Source organism: Hevea brasiliensis, chromosome 3, assembly GCF_030052815.1.
Source record: "Hevea brasiliensis isolate MT/VB/25A 57/8 chromosome 3, ASM3005281v1, whole genome shotgun sequence".
NCBI lineage: Eukaryota > Viridiplantae > Streptophyta > Magnoliopsida > Malpighiales > Euphorbiaceae > Hevea > Hevea brasiliensis.
In genome coordinates, this window is record NC_079495.1 from 93,813,403 (window position 1) to 93,829,087 (window position 15,685).

Sequence of the window (15,685 nt, forward strand, 5' to 3'; positions counted from 1 at the left end):
TTTAAGCCTCCAAATTAGGTGATTCTTGAACCATTGAAAACTTAAAACATGTAGAAACATATCTTATGAGGACTACTTTGATTGAATCTATCTTTAAGATGGTCAACTTGGCCTATGAATAGGAATCATGAATTCTGATTATATTCAGACTTGGTCAGGTAGAAACTGGATAGTATGTAGAAAAATGAGCATAACATAAGATTTAGACCTTGAAATGGGGTGATTCTTAATTTAAATGAAAGTTAAGACATAAGGCTAAAATTTTTACGAAGGAATATTGTCCAAAAATTGTGGGTAAGTAACCTTAAAATTAAACTAGAAGATAAGGCACAGAATCTGGAATCTAGTAGGAGTGCATTCTGAACTGTCCGGAGTAAAAAAAGGTATAACTTACCTAAGAAACTCTAAATGAGGTGATTCTTATTTTGTTGGAAAGTTGAGATCTAAGGGATCAACTTTCATGAAGAAAATCTAATTGTAACTTATTCAAATCCTGACTCCAAAATGCGTCCAGAACCTGCCCTGTAATTGGTGAAGTTGAAATTTTGCTTAAGGATAGCTGTTAATTAATTGACCATAACTTTTGATCTTTAAATCCAAATTAAGTGATTCAAAAACTATATTAAAATTAAGACATAGATTTAAAAATCTCATGAAGAAAGTTGAATATAAATCTTACAATTACTAGGTCAAAATGCTTGAGCAAAGTAATGCATAAAGTCTGATTTTTGTTAGAATTTGACAATGCATATCATAGGTGTGAATTTTGTGTAAATGTATGAAATTTACATGCATGCAATATGAAAATACGATAATGGCATAAATTTATGTGCATACAAGTATTGTTGATTATATCATGTGAAAATAAAAATGATAATTACCCTATTAAGCCCGGGTAAACCTAGACAATGAATTATAATTTTGGATAGATTGGCATGTCAATAGAGAACATCATTAGCAGTACTACGTTAATTATGAGACTGGATTGATGAATGTCTATTAGAGGCATCGAGTACCCATTATTGAACAAGTCAGAGACACTGAGTGTTCAGTACCGAGAGCTCCATATCCAAACAGTTATATAGAGGCACCGAGTGCTCATTGTTAAACCAGTCAGATCGAGTGTTCAGTATCGGGAGTCCCATATCAAGTCCGTATTGTTCTGTCATAGGTTCTGTGGCACATGAAAAAACTTAAAATGTGATTTTAATTAAGAAAATGCACATAAATAAAATAAGAATTATGTTAAACCTTGAACATTATTTATAAAATCTCTTATAATATATATATAAGTTTTGCTTTTATTCTTTTTAAATTATTAGTGCACCACTAAACTGTGAAGCTTAGTGCATGAATTTGTTCTCGCGTAGGTATAGAAAGTAAAGAGTAGATAACCAGAGACAGCAGAGAAGAGAGTGGATCTGCAGGAAAGTTCGAAGTCACCTCATACTTGGACTTTGTGATAGATGCACTACCAACACTAGATGCAATTTTGGTTACTCATTTTTGTATTCCAATTGTCATGTATTAAAATACTTGATGTAAATTTATTTTGGATAACTGTAAATTAAGTATAAACATACTTTATCACATTTACAAATTTATGTATGAATATATGTTATGTAAATATTTACATATGATAAGGAAATGAATTTGATTACAAGTAGGATGAGAGTTGATTATCAATATTGTTGAAATTGAAAATATAATTATTAACAAGTGTTTTTAACAGGTGAATATTAAAAGTTTAGGGAAAAATTTTGTAATTTTTCCCTTAGAAATTTATGACTAAAAATTAAAAGTAAACACAAATTAAGTAAATTATTCAAATACAAGTTTTGGTGTTCTGTGCACAGAATGCGATATTCCTTCACTTGGCTCACTGTAGGTCGAGTGAGGGGTGTTACATATCTTTTTTTTTTTTTTTCCAAACCTAGTCATCCTTTTTTTTTTCTTCCAAATTCATACAATAAAAAAATATACTTGATGATTGCATGTGAACTAAACTATATAATGTTAGCAAAATTAAGTGTTTTTTTTTTTTTCAGATATACCTTAATCCATATTAAAATGTTGTTTTTTTTTAAACCACCTCAATCTCATTTATTAATGTAATTTGTTCAACAATAGTTGAAATATAATAATGCGTTAAGTGCTTTTTTGGGGTAAAAAAAAACACTCGCATGATAGTCATTTTATTATAGTTTAATTTGTTATAGTTGATTTTGATAATTTCTTTAGAATGTTGATTGCTTGGTTGTGATAGTCTCATCTGTCAAATTACATTTTTCTCATCATAAGTTGATTGCAATGATTGTGATAGTTTCCTTTGTTATTATATATCATTGTAATCCAAATATGAATCTTTTCTCATAGAAAATCCCTCCACACATCATCCAACAATTAGGCCAGCCATTAAGAGATGATGTCATTTGTCGTGTGCAAGGTTACTTGGAAAACTAGGAGTCATATTGGAAAATTTTTCAAATAGAGATTATCTTGTTACTTTTCTTACTGAAGGTCTTAAGAATATGTTAGAATGATATGGTGTGAAACCTATATGGATCATATGTTTCAAGGTTGTTTCACATAAGATTATGGATGTATCTATATTCATGAGAAATAGGCGTGAGGTGAAATATAGAGATGCACCTCCTCCACTTGTTAATGATGCTGTTGATGAACTACAATATGATTTAATAGAAATAACTGCTGATAGAGGCTATGTGTAAGATAGTGATAAAGATAGTGATGAAGACAGAGAAAAAGAGAGTGACGAAGACAATGAGAATTGGCATCTTGACAATTAAGTATTGTTAAATTTCTATCCATTTCAAGTTTTTTTCCCCTATAAGATTAGTTAAGCATACATATTTTAACAATACAAATCTGTAATTTTTTTTAGTGCATCGTATGTGACTCCACTAAAGCCAGAGGATCCAAGATTTATTTATGGGCTAAACAAATATGACTACAAATGCAAAGTGGTTAGTAAATCTTTAATATACTTTATAGGATAAATTTGATAATTGTCCCTGAACTTATCTAGCTGTAACATTACAGTCCTTCAACTTAAAAAAGTAACATAAAACCCCCATCAACTTTCAAATTTTGCATAGTAAAATCCCTCTAACCTCCAATTATCAATTTTTTAGTTAAACACTGACCTGGACAGTTTCAGCATAGAGCTTAGTCAGCATTTCTCTTTTCTCTCTCAAGTCATGTATAAATTAAATCATTTTTCTCTCTATAGACAGAATAATTATTCACATGTAAAGAAAATAATTTTACACTTTGCATAAGAGATGAGAGAGAAATATTGACTAAGCGTCATGCGGGAGCTATTCACATCAGTTTTTAACTGAAAAATCAATAATTGAAAGTCAGAGAAATTTTACTATGCAAAATTTGAAAGTTTAGGGGGTTTTATGTTACATTTTAAAATTAAAAGACTGTAGTGTTACAACTGTATAAGTTCAGGGACAGTTGTTAAAATTTATCCATACTTTATATGATGAGTCATTATAGTTGATTTTTATTATTATTTTATAAATATTTTCCATTTGCACTCATATTTTATTATTATTATTTTCATATTATACAACTAAACATTCTCATTGAGTTAATTAGAAATCATGCTAGCGCTGTATAAAAGAGGTTGTATATTTACATTATTGAGAAGCAAATATATTAGAGGTGGGAGAATGTGCCAAGGAATAGTGCCAGAGGAGTGGTAAAGAAAGGAATGATTAAGAATGGATGGATCCAATTTGTAATAATCCACAACTTGAAGAAAACTGATACAGCGAAGTTCATCAAAACTGCAAATGAACTAAAATATGTTATCTTTTACGTCATAATCAAAACACAAAATTAGAAATATGTTATTTTTTTATTTACCATAAGAACAATATATATATATATATATATATATATATATATATATATATATATATATATATATATATATATATATATATATATATATATATATAAGGATAAATTTCAACAACTGTCTCTGAATTTATATAGTTGTAACACTACAGTCCTTCAACTTTAAAATATAATATAAAAGCCCCTAAACTCTTAAATTTTGCACAGTAAAATCCATCTGACTTTTAATTACTGATATTTTAGTTAGAAACTGATGTGAACAGTTCCCGCATGGCGCTTAGTCAATATTTCTCTCTCATTTCTTATGCAAAGTGTAAAATTATTTTGTCTACATATGAAAAATTATTCTGTCAACAAAGAGAAGAAGGATTCAATTTATACATAGCTTGTGAGAGAAAAGAGAAATACTGACTAAGCTACATGCTAAAACTGTCCAAACCAGCGTCTAACTGAAAAACTGGTAATTGAATATTAGAGTAATTTTACTGTGTAAAATTTTAAAGTTAATGGGGGTTTTATATTACACTTTTAAATTAAGGGACTGTAATGTTACAACTAGATAAGTTTAGAGATAGTTGTCAAAATTTATCCAAATATATATATATGTGTGTGTGTGTGTGTGGGTTTTATTTAAAAAACCAAACTTTTAGAACCTTTTTGGCTTGTACACACTTTTAAAACGTGGATGGAGGATGTTTCATCTCACTTAGTTGCTGTGATTTTAGATTCAAGTTTTGTACATTCTATAGTTGTTTATAGTAATATTATTATATTACTATTTGTTATATGAATCTTATTTTATTGCAATTTCTTATATTAATAAACTTAAGTTATAGTTTTTTAGTCAAGTACAATATATAGTGTAAAGTACTATAATAAAGTAAGAATTAAATAAGGTTACAAGTTTATAACACAATAACATCCCATGCATATTAATTCTCATTTCACAAAGTTGAGAGAAGGAGAGAAGGACTGTTGAATCTAACTCTAGGATGATTGACTTAGCCCCTCATCTTTTTTGCTAACTAAATTGCTTACAGCATTGCCCGAGCTTCTTCAAACAGAGACGAGAAACAAAAAATTTTCTTGGCTGACCCATTAATAAGACTATAAAAATGATTTCTATCCACCACCGCAAATTTTTTTATCTCTTTTTTTTTCCAGCTTATATTGATGTAGATTAGTTGAGGAAGTAATAATATGTTTGATGGTATTCAATACTATAAAAACTACAAATAAGATATACTACATCAATAAATTTCTTATTAAGTTATAATACAATCCATTTTCGAACTTATGCCATTACGTAAATCTTAACAATTAAGCAAATCTTATTCCAATCTATAGTGGAATTCTTAACTCAACACCATTGTAATACTCTTTTATTTTTTATTTTTTTAGATTGTCATGTTATCTTTTTTAAGAAAGCAACACTGTCTTTTTTATACTTAATTTCATTTATTGACATTGTAATTCAATTATTAAACAATTAATAGACAAAAAATATAGGCAAAAAAATTAATTTTCATTAATATTGAATCTTTCTTTGATGAACATAAACTAATATATATCCTAATAAATAGAGCAACTATCAATTGATTGACATTTGAATTATTAGATACATTCTCTTCCTCTGTAATTTCTACATTTGATGTTGATGTTATGATATTAGATAATAAAGTTTCTCCATCAGAAGATAAACTTGCATTTCTCTTTGACTTAAAATAATAATTATAAGTTTCAATAGTCTCTGACTCCGTATCATAAGATTTGTATAAACTCTTGCTTACTCCAATAACGTTAAGTGTAAATTCATGCCATGAAGCGTATATTCTAGGATTAGCACCTTCAAAAACAATATAATACTTTGAATTATCCTTCCTTTTACCCATAGTAAGTTGAAAAATGAAAAATAATAGAAAAAAAGTAGATTCAAAGAAATGATATTATTGTTAGTAGTAGGCCCTAGAGCATATCATTTAGTATGTATCTTGTACATATTTTATTAATAAAAGGTATTTCCACTTTTCCATTTACATAATATATTTATGTGTAATAGAAAAGGTCCATTGATATTTTGTTAGAAATATTATTCTTAAGTTGTTAAGAATATGAGTGACAATATTTCTAGCACAAAGTATCATAAATAGGTTCACAATCGAGGATACTTCATAATAAGGACATGACTGATCCAGAAAGATTGTATTCATGTTTGTTACCAAGTTATTTATATGAGATATAAATTAGATGGAATGGTGAGTCTCATGCCATATGACAAACATGACAGGCACTTATAAATGATAAGTAGGCCGAACCAGTGACACTTATAACAAGCACATGGAGTTTACTCTTGTCAATATTTTGTCATAAATCATATCAGTGCATATAATCTTTAGACCTGAGATAGCACAGTTATCTTGTACATAGGTAGTTTGAGTTTGATACTGCTTTCATACTTGTACTGTGTATGGGTATATGGGCATCTGTTGGCTCCTACTAGTTATATATGGAGGTAGGTGTTGATCAAGATGGAATCTATTCCTCTAAGTAAATAGAGTTAAAATCCTATGTTCATTTAATTGTTCTTGATGTTTCAAGTTTCTGACCAGGACAGATAGATTTATTCAGAAAAGAGTTTCTGATGAGAAAATCTTTTTAATCAAGAACTGGAATTAAAAGAGAACATAATATTTATAGCAAATGGAGTTTGACATAAACCATGACTCCAGCTTGAGTTGGGATTTTGTAACAGAGAGATTCTAGTGCATGGCAACATATGATTATAGGTTCATTTAAGGTAAACCTTATTACTAATTAGGTGGCCATGGCATGCTATGCTAGGTGTTAACCATTGTCTATGAGGTTCATAAAATGATTTAGAGAAATCATTTATGGTAAGAAAGAGTTCTGATGATATTAAGAGTTGATATCATGTCTCATTGCCAATTAGTGATGAGCCTAGTAAGTCACACACATACACAAGTTATCACCTATTTAAATATGATTTAATTAATTAATTAAAGAGTTTAATTGATTAATTAAATAGGTTTGGTTTGCAATTAAATTGCAAAGTCCCTAGCATGACTTGAAACCAAATCTAGATTATTGGATGTATAGTATAAGTTAAATTTATATTTAAAGTGTTTAAATATGAATTTAATTAATGAGAAATTAATTAATAGAGATTAATTAATTAATTTACATTTGATATAAATTAGAAGAAGAAAAAATAATTATTTTAGTTAAGAACTCAAAATTAAGACACATGGGCATTTTGGTCATTTCACAGTGTAACACATGGCACCATGAGATGGTGACACATGGGATTACACATAAGCTTGCCAAATGTTTTTTAATCATGTAAGATGATTAAAATCAAGATTAAATATAGGTTTGACACTTGGCACAATGTGATTGGGTCACTTAAACCTAGAGCTAATCAAAGGGTGATATGTGGCAAGGGTTTAATGTGTTAACCTAGCTATATAAGTGTTGTTAAGAAAAAGAAAAACAACTAGCAGCCACTCCTCTCCTTTGTCACGCCATTTTGAGGCTCTTCATCTATTCTTCTTCATCTCTCATCAATTCAAAGAGATTAGCCATCAATCTCTTGAATTAAGAACACTAGAAATTGTTTCTAGTGTCCTGTTTACATATCTAATCTCTTAAAAGGCAGAACTTGAATTTCTAATTAATAGAAAAAGCTTTAGAAGCTGCTCAAGGGCTGCCATAGGTGTTTTTGGTGCGGACAAGCTAGAGGGACAACATATGGTGTCCTGAAGACAAATCTCAAAGGCGCAGACACGCTGCAGTGCATCAAGAGGTTAGTGTAATCGTTCTTGATTTAATCTAGGGTTCTAAAATTAATCTGATTAATTTTAAAATCTTAAATGGCAAATACAGATCCAAAAACATATTAAAAGAGTTTTAATATGTTATTTATCATTGAAATCAAATAGATAAAAATAAATCTTGCATGATGCATGTGATCCTAGGTGAAAATTTTTGAATTCAATGGTATAAACTTGTGTTTTTCACGCTTCTGTTCCTTCAATTATCTTATTTGAAAATGCAATCAACTACAATGATGACTCTAATGGAAAATGCAGAAAGTGGAAAAAAAAAAAAAGATGAAGATGAAGATAGAGGGGGCGTATCTCATGTAAGTGTTGGGCAAGAAAAAGAAAATAAAGATTTTCTTGTTAGAGGGAAGGAAGGAAGGAGGGCTTATAAAAGGGGCGGTGTATAGAAGGAATGAAGATGAAGATGTTCTTGAATAAAAATTGAAGAAAAAGAGAGAAGAGGGGGGAGGGGGGGGGGGTGTGGGGTATAGAAGAAGAGAGCATATAGGAGAAGGAGGAGATAAAATAAAATAAATGTAGAGGTAAAAAAAAATAAAGTGGTAGACATACATTAATTGACATATGCATAAAAAGTAATAACCTGACCTTGAGACTTGTAATGCTTAATGAATGAGAAAGAATTTGTAATTTGAACACCTTGAGACTTGTAGTGCTTAATGAATAAGAAAGAATTTGTAATTTGAATTTCGAATTCTGCACATTATTTTTGGAAAATCTCTACAAGGGCAATAGTATAAAAAACACATTTTTAATGAATGAAATTACATAAATGACCCAATTAATCTACATTAAATGTGAATCCACTTAATCCCTCAAGCATTTTCTTTAAATTTATTAATGTGTAATTATTAAAGAGTATCAGATTTATAGAACCATGCACAACCTACTTTATATTTGCCTTTAGTTTAATAGTTTACTAATCCGTATGTGCATATATTCTAATTTATGATGCCTTTTCTTTTGAAGGGTAAAATATTTCCATTAAAATTTTGAGATGATATGGATAACATGATACTAATTAATAATTTAGGCTCAACTCAATAATATTTTGGATAATTTACGATTAAATCTCAAGTAAAATTCATAAATTAGTTTTTATATATTTTTTTAATAATAATTTAATCTTATTAATAAGTTATATTCTAACGTCTAAATTGAACATTAACTGATTTTTAATTTAGAACAACTTAATTAATAAAATTTATTTTTATATAATAATTTAGATATAAAATAAATAATTACTTAAATATAAAATTTAGATATAATAACCATAGTATTAATAAAATAAAATTTTATAGACTAAATTATTTTAAATTGAACAACAGTTAAAGACAAGGACTAATTTGTTAATAAAATTAAATTTAAGGATTAAATTATTGTTAAAAACAAAAAAGGATTAACTTGTGGGTTAGCTATATTTTGGAGATTTAATTGTAAATTATCCTAACATTTTTATTTATAATTTTTTTTCTTAAAAGATAAAAATCATTAATTAATTTGGCTTTTAAATTTTAGAAATCTAATTACTGATTTACCTTATCTCTCCTCTATGGACATTATAAAGTATTTATTAAAAAAAAAGTATAATTACCGTGAGCAAAAGATTCCTATAATCCATCAATTTTTTATGACAAAAGAACTATCAAAACATCAAACATTAAATCGTAAACTGCCCATGATCATAGTAATCAAACCAAGTAGCATCATATTTTAATGTTGGAAAGTGTGTGCGTCTATGTAAGAGAAGAAACGGAAAATAAGAGAAGGAAAAAAATATAGACATGTGCTCATATATATACATGGTAGATAAGGGTGTGCATATAATAGTTTTAATAAAAAAAATCGAATCAATCAATTTAATTTGATTTTTTAGTATTATCTTTTGAATAAATTGATTAAATTTAGTTATAAATTTCATAATAAATTTTAACAATTGTCCCTAAACTTATATGGTTGTAATACTACAGTCCTTCAACTTTAAAATATAACATAAAACCCCCTAAACTTTTAAATTTTGTATAGTAAAATCCATTTGACTTTTAATTACTGATTTTCCAGTTAGAAACTGACGTGAACAGCTTCCACATAGCATTAGTCAATATTTCTCTCTCCTCTCTTATATAAATTGTAAAATTATTCTCTCTACACATGAAAAATTATTTTATCTACAGAGAGAAGAATGATTCAATTTACACATGGCTTGAGAGAGAAAAGAAAAATACTTACTAAGCTCCATTATAACGCCCTCACTTTAGGTAGTCCGTATATTCTACTGTTCCAACGACTAACGTCTATTCAAACAGCTAGGATGTCTGGAACTACACTCAAACTAGAGTGATGAGGCATAAATTGACTGAATAAAGACTAAGAAAAATCAAGGAAAAATAAAACAAGCAAAGTGCAACTCGGTTAAACGAGCCAGGATCACAGCGATGGGTGACCATATGGGGAAGCAACTGTGAAGATAGTTGTCAACCCCAGACCTGTGAGGAACCCTAGGAAATAATTTTTGAGACTTAATTAAAGGTTTACTAAGGATAAAATGACGTTAAAAATGTCAAAGAAAATTAGTTAATCGGTACAGACTAAAAATAACCTGATGAGCTTAATAAAGGGCATTTTAATCATTTCACCCTCGGAGTGAAATTTTGACCTAAATGTCAATTAAAATGAGAGAGATTAAAATATATAAAAATAAATTAAAATCATGAATTGGTGTAATAGAAAAGGGAAAGAAAGAAAAGAAGGAAATGAAAACATAATGTTAATTATGACATAGGCATGATGTCATAATAACCTTATTAATATTTTTGACCAACTACAATTAAACAACTAAGTATAAAAGGGACAAATTTCATTAAATACACAAAAGCTTATCATCTTCTTCCCATGGTTCTCTCTTGGCCGAACCATACTCATAGGGAACTTCCACCATTTTTGCTTTACTTAGCTTGATGTCCTCCTTTTTTCCCACCCCAAAACCTTAAGTCCCTTTACAAAAAATTAATCCCATACCTTGAGGGAGATGGTGGCAGCCAAGAAGTGAAGGAAAAATTAAATTTAGGCAAGGTCAAGTTGAGCTCCAAAGAGGTTAGTGCACTAAATTATACTTTCTTTCTTTACTAAGCATGAAAAGCATGCTAAAATAAGTTGAATTGACATGAAACCAAAAGAAAAATTTGAACCTAGGAGAAACCTAATTTTCGGCAGCCATGAAATCCCTTAGGATTTGATGTTTTTAATTAATGAAAATTGGTTTAATGGTGATGTTTGATAAGTTGATATGCTTTAGAAGTTGAATGAATGGAGTTTGCACAAATTGGATGAATGAAATTAGGGTTTGTGATCATGAATTGGGAATTTTGTGCTATGATTGAAATTGACCAAATTGAGATGAATTGTTGACTATCATAAGTGCTATGGATGTCAAATGAAGTTTGGGAGTTGGGAGGATTTAAAATTGGGAGTGCAATTTCTCTTGCAGGAAATTCGGACCTATGAGTCCAGTGAGCTTTTTGAACCATAAATAGAGTTGTATTGCCTCAATTGGTGTGAAGCCAATTGGAGATGAAACCTAGGACAATTTTCCACATTTTTCATGAAGAGACCATGCCCAAAAATTGACCATAACTTGACCTAAAGTTGGCTTGAATCCGAGTGACCACATGCTGGACCTGGAAAAAACTGACCATATGAACAGTAAATGTTCAAATTGAAGGAACGGAAGCGTGAAAAAACACAAGTTTATACCATTGAATTCAAAAATTTTCACCTAGGGTCACATGCATCATGCAAGATTTATTTTTATCTATTTGATTTCAATGATAAACAACATATTAAAACTCTTTTAATATGTTTTTGGATCTGTATTTACCATTTAAGATTTTAAAATTAATCAGATTAATTTTAGAACCCTAGATTAAATTAAGAACGATTACACTAACCTCTTGATGCACTGCAGCGTGTCTGCGCCTTTGAGATTCGTCTTCAGGACCCCAGATGTTGTCCCTCTAGCTTGTCCACACCAAGAACACCTATGGCAGCCCTTGAACAGCTTCTAAAGCTTTTTCTATTAATTAGAAATTCAAGTTCTGCCTTTTAAGAGATTAGATATGTAAACAGGACACTAGAAATAATTTCTAGTGTTCTTAATTCAAGAGATTGATGGCTAATCTCTTTGAATTGATGAGAGATGAAGAAGAATAGATGAAGAGCCTCAAAATGGCGTGACAAAGGAGAGGAGTGGCTGCTGGTTGTTTTTCTTTTTCATAACAACACTTATATAGTTAGGTTAACACATTAAACCCTTGCCACATGTCACCCTTTGATTAGCTCTAGGTTTAAGTGATCCAATCATATTGTGTCAAGTGCTAAACCTATATTTAATCTTGATTTTAATCATCTTACATGATTAAAAAACATTTGGCAAGCTTATGTGTAATCCCATGTGTCACAATCTCATGGTGCCACGTGTCACACTCTGAAATGACCAAAATGTCCCTGTGTCTTAATTTTGAGTTCTCAACCCAAAATAATTATTTTTTTTCTTCTTCTAATTTATATAAAATATAAATTAATTAAATAATCTCTATTAATTAATTTCTCATTAATTAAATTCATATTTAAACACTTTAAATATAAATTTAACTTATACTATACATCAAATAATCTAGATTTGGTTTCAAGTCATGCTAGGGACTTTGCAATTTAATTGCAAACCAAACCTATTTAATTAATCAATTAAACTCTTTAATTAATTAATTAAATCATATTTAAATAGGTGATAACTTGTGTATGTGTGTGACTTACTAGGCTCATCACTAATTGGTAATGAGACCTGATATCAACTCTTAATATCATCAGAACTCTTTCTTACCATAAACGATTTCTCTAAATCATTTTATGCACCTCATAGACCATGGTTAACACCTAGCATAGCATGCCATGGCCACCCAATTAGTAATAAAGTTTACCTTAAATGAATCTATAATCATATGTTACCATGCACTAGAATCTCTCTGTTACAAAATCTCAACTCAAGCTGAAGTCATGGTTTATATCAAACTCCATTTGCTATGAATATTATGTTCTCTTTTAATTCCAGTTCTTGATTAAAAAGATTTTCTCATCAGAAACTCTTTTCTAAATAAATCTATCTGTCCTGGCTAGGAACTTAAAATATCAAGAACAATTAAATGAACCTAGGATTTTATCTCTATTTACTTAGAGGAACAGATTCCATCTTGATCAACACCTACCGCCATATATAACTAGTAGGAGTCAACACATGCCCATATACCCATACACAGTACAAGTATGAAAGCAGTATCAAACTCAAACTACCTATATACAAGATAACTGTGCTATCTCAGGTCTAAATATTATATGCACTGATATGATTTATGACAAAACATTGACAAGAGTAAACTCCATGTGCTTGTCATAAGTGTCACTGGTTCGGCCTACTTATCATTTATAAGTGCCTATCATGTTTGTTATATGGCATGAGACTCACCATTCCATCTTATTTATATCTCATATAAATAACTTGGGAACAAACATGAATACAATCTTTCTGGATAAGTCATGTCCTTATTATGAAATATCCTCGATTGTGAACCTATTTATGATACTTTGTGCTAGAAATATTGTCACTCATATTCTTAACAACTTAAGAATAATATTTCTAACAAAATATCAATGGACCTTTTCTATTACACATAAATATATTATGTAAACGGAAAAGTGGAAATGCCTTTTATTAATAAAAATATGTACAAGATACATACTAAATGATATGCTCTAGGGCATACTACTAACAATCTCCCACTAGCACTAGAGCCATTCATTACAATATCTTAGACCTATCTTCTCAAGATGTTGGTCTAACTGAGTCTGTGACATAGGCTTAGTGAATGGATCAGCTGGATTTTCAGCTGATGCTATTTTCTGCATGGCTACATCGCCTCGCCCAACTATTTCTCTGATAATGTGGTAACGCCTTTCTATGTGTTTGGATTTCTGGTGAGACCTTGGTTCCTTAGCCTGTATGACTGCTCCATTGTTGTCACAGTCTGATTAGGCTGCGACTCAATGGAAGGAACTACTATAAGTTACATCACGAACTTCTTTATCCAAGCGACTTCCTTTGCGACATCGATGCGACAATATACTCGACACGTAGTGGAATCTGCAATCGTGCTCTGTTTGGAACTCTTCCAACCGATCGCACCTCCATTACAAATGAACACATATCCAGAGGTAGACTTTCTATCATCGATATCTGATTGGAAATCAGAATCAGTATAACCATCCAATTGCAAGTCTCCACCTCCATTAATCAAGAATAAATCCTTAGTTCTTCTCAAGTACTTAAGGATATTCTTGACAGCTATCCAATGTTCCAAACCTGGATTGGATTGATACCTGCTAGTCAAACTCACAGCATATGCGATATCCGGCCTAGTACACAACATTGCATACATTAAACTTCCAAAAGCTGAAGCATATGGAATCCTGGCCATCTTATCTCTTTCTTCAGGTGTCTTTGGAGACATCTCTTTAGAAAGGTGGATACCATGTCTCACTGGTAACAATCCTCTCTTGGAATCAAGCATGTTAAACCTCTTTAACACCTTTTCCAAGTATAGACTTTGGGATAAACCAATTATTCTTTTCGCTCTATCTCTATATATGCGAATCCCAAGAATATAGGTTACCTCCCCTAAGTCTTTCATGGAGAATGTATTTGACAACCATACCTTTATAGTTGTCAACATACGTGTCATTACCCATCAACGTTATGTCATCCACATATAAGACAAGGAAAGTGATAGCACTGTCACTAACCTTCTTATATACACATGGCTCATCCTCATTTTTGATAAAATCAAAGGATTTAATGGCTTCATTAAAACGGATGTTCCAACTCCTCGAAGCTTGTTTCAACCCATAAATGGATCGCTTTAGCTTGCATACCTTGGAACCATCTTGGGATTCAAAACCCTTAGGTTGTTCCATGAAAATGTTTTCTTCAATGTATCCATTGAGAAAAGTCGCATTTTGACATCCATGCCAAATCTCATAATCATAGTATGCACTATTGCTAATAAAATCCTAATTGATTTAAGCATGGCAACAAAGTGAGAAAATCTCCTCATAGTTGATTCCTTGCCTTTGGCGAAACCCTTTCGCTACTAGCCTTGCCTTATAGGTCTCTACCTTTCCATCAGAACCAATTTTCTTCTTGAAAACCCATTTGTTTCCTATAGGTACAATACCTTCAGGTGGGTCAACAAGATCCCAAACTTGATTCTTATACATGGAATCAATCTCGGATTTCATAGCATCAATCCATTTTGAAGATTCTATATCTGATATAGTTTCTTCATAGGTAAGTAGATCATCTCCATGATCTACTTCTTCATAAATAGACAACTCTTATTCTTCTTCATGAAGAAAACCATATCTCACTAGTGGGTGAGATACCCTGGTTGTTCTACGAGGAATAGCTGTAGATGTTTCATCAACGGGTATAGGCTGACTAGATGGATCTATATCCATTTGATCTGTTGGTTGGTCAAAATTCTCCAATTCTAACTCTATTTGCCTTCCTTTGCCTCCTTCTTGAGCAAACTGTTGTTCAAGAAATGTGGCATCTCTACTTATTACAACCTTTTGTGAAGTAGGCAAATAAAAATAATATCCAAAACTATCTTTTGGATATCCAACAAATCGACCTTTTTCTGATCTGGTCTCCAATTTATCATTGTTCAACTTTTTGATATAAGCTGGACAACCCCAAATCTTAACATGCTTAAGACTTGATTTTCTTCCATGCCATATCTCATAAGGTGTGGAAGAAACTGATTTTGATGGAATCCTATTCAGAATATACAAAGCTGATTCTAATGCAAATCCCCAAAAGA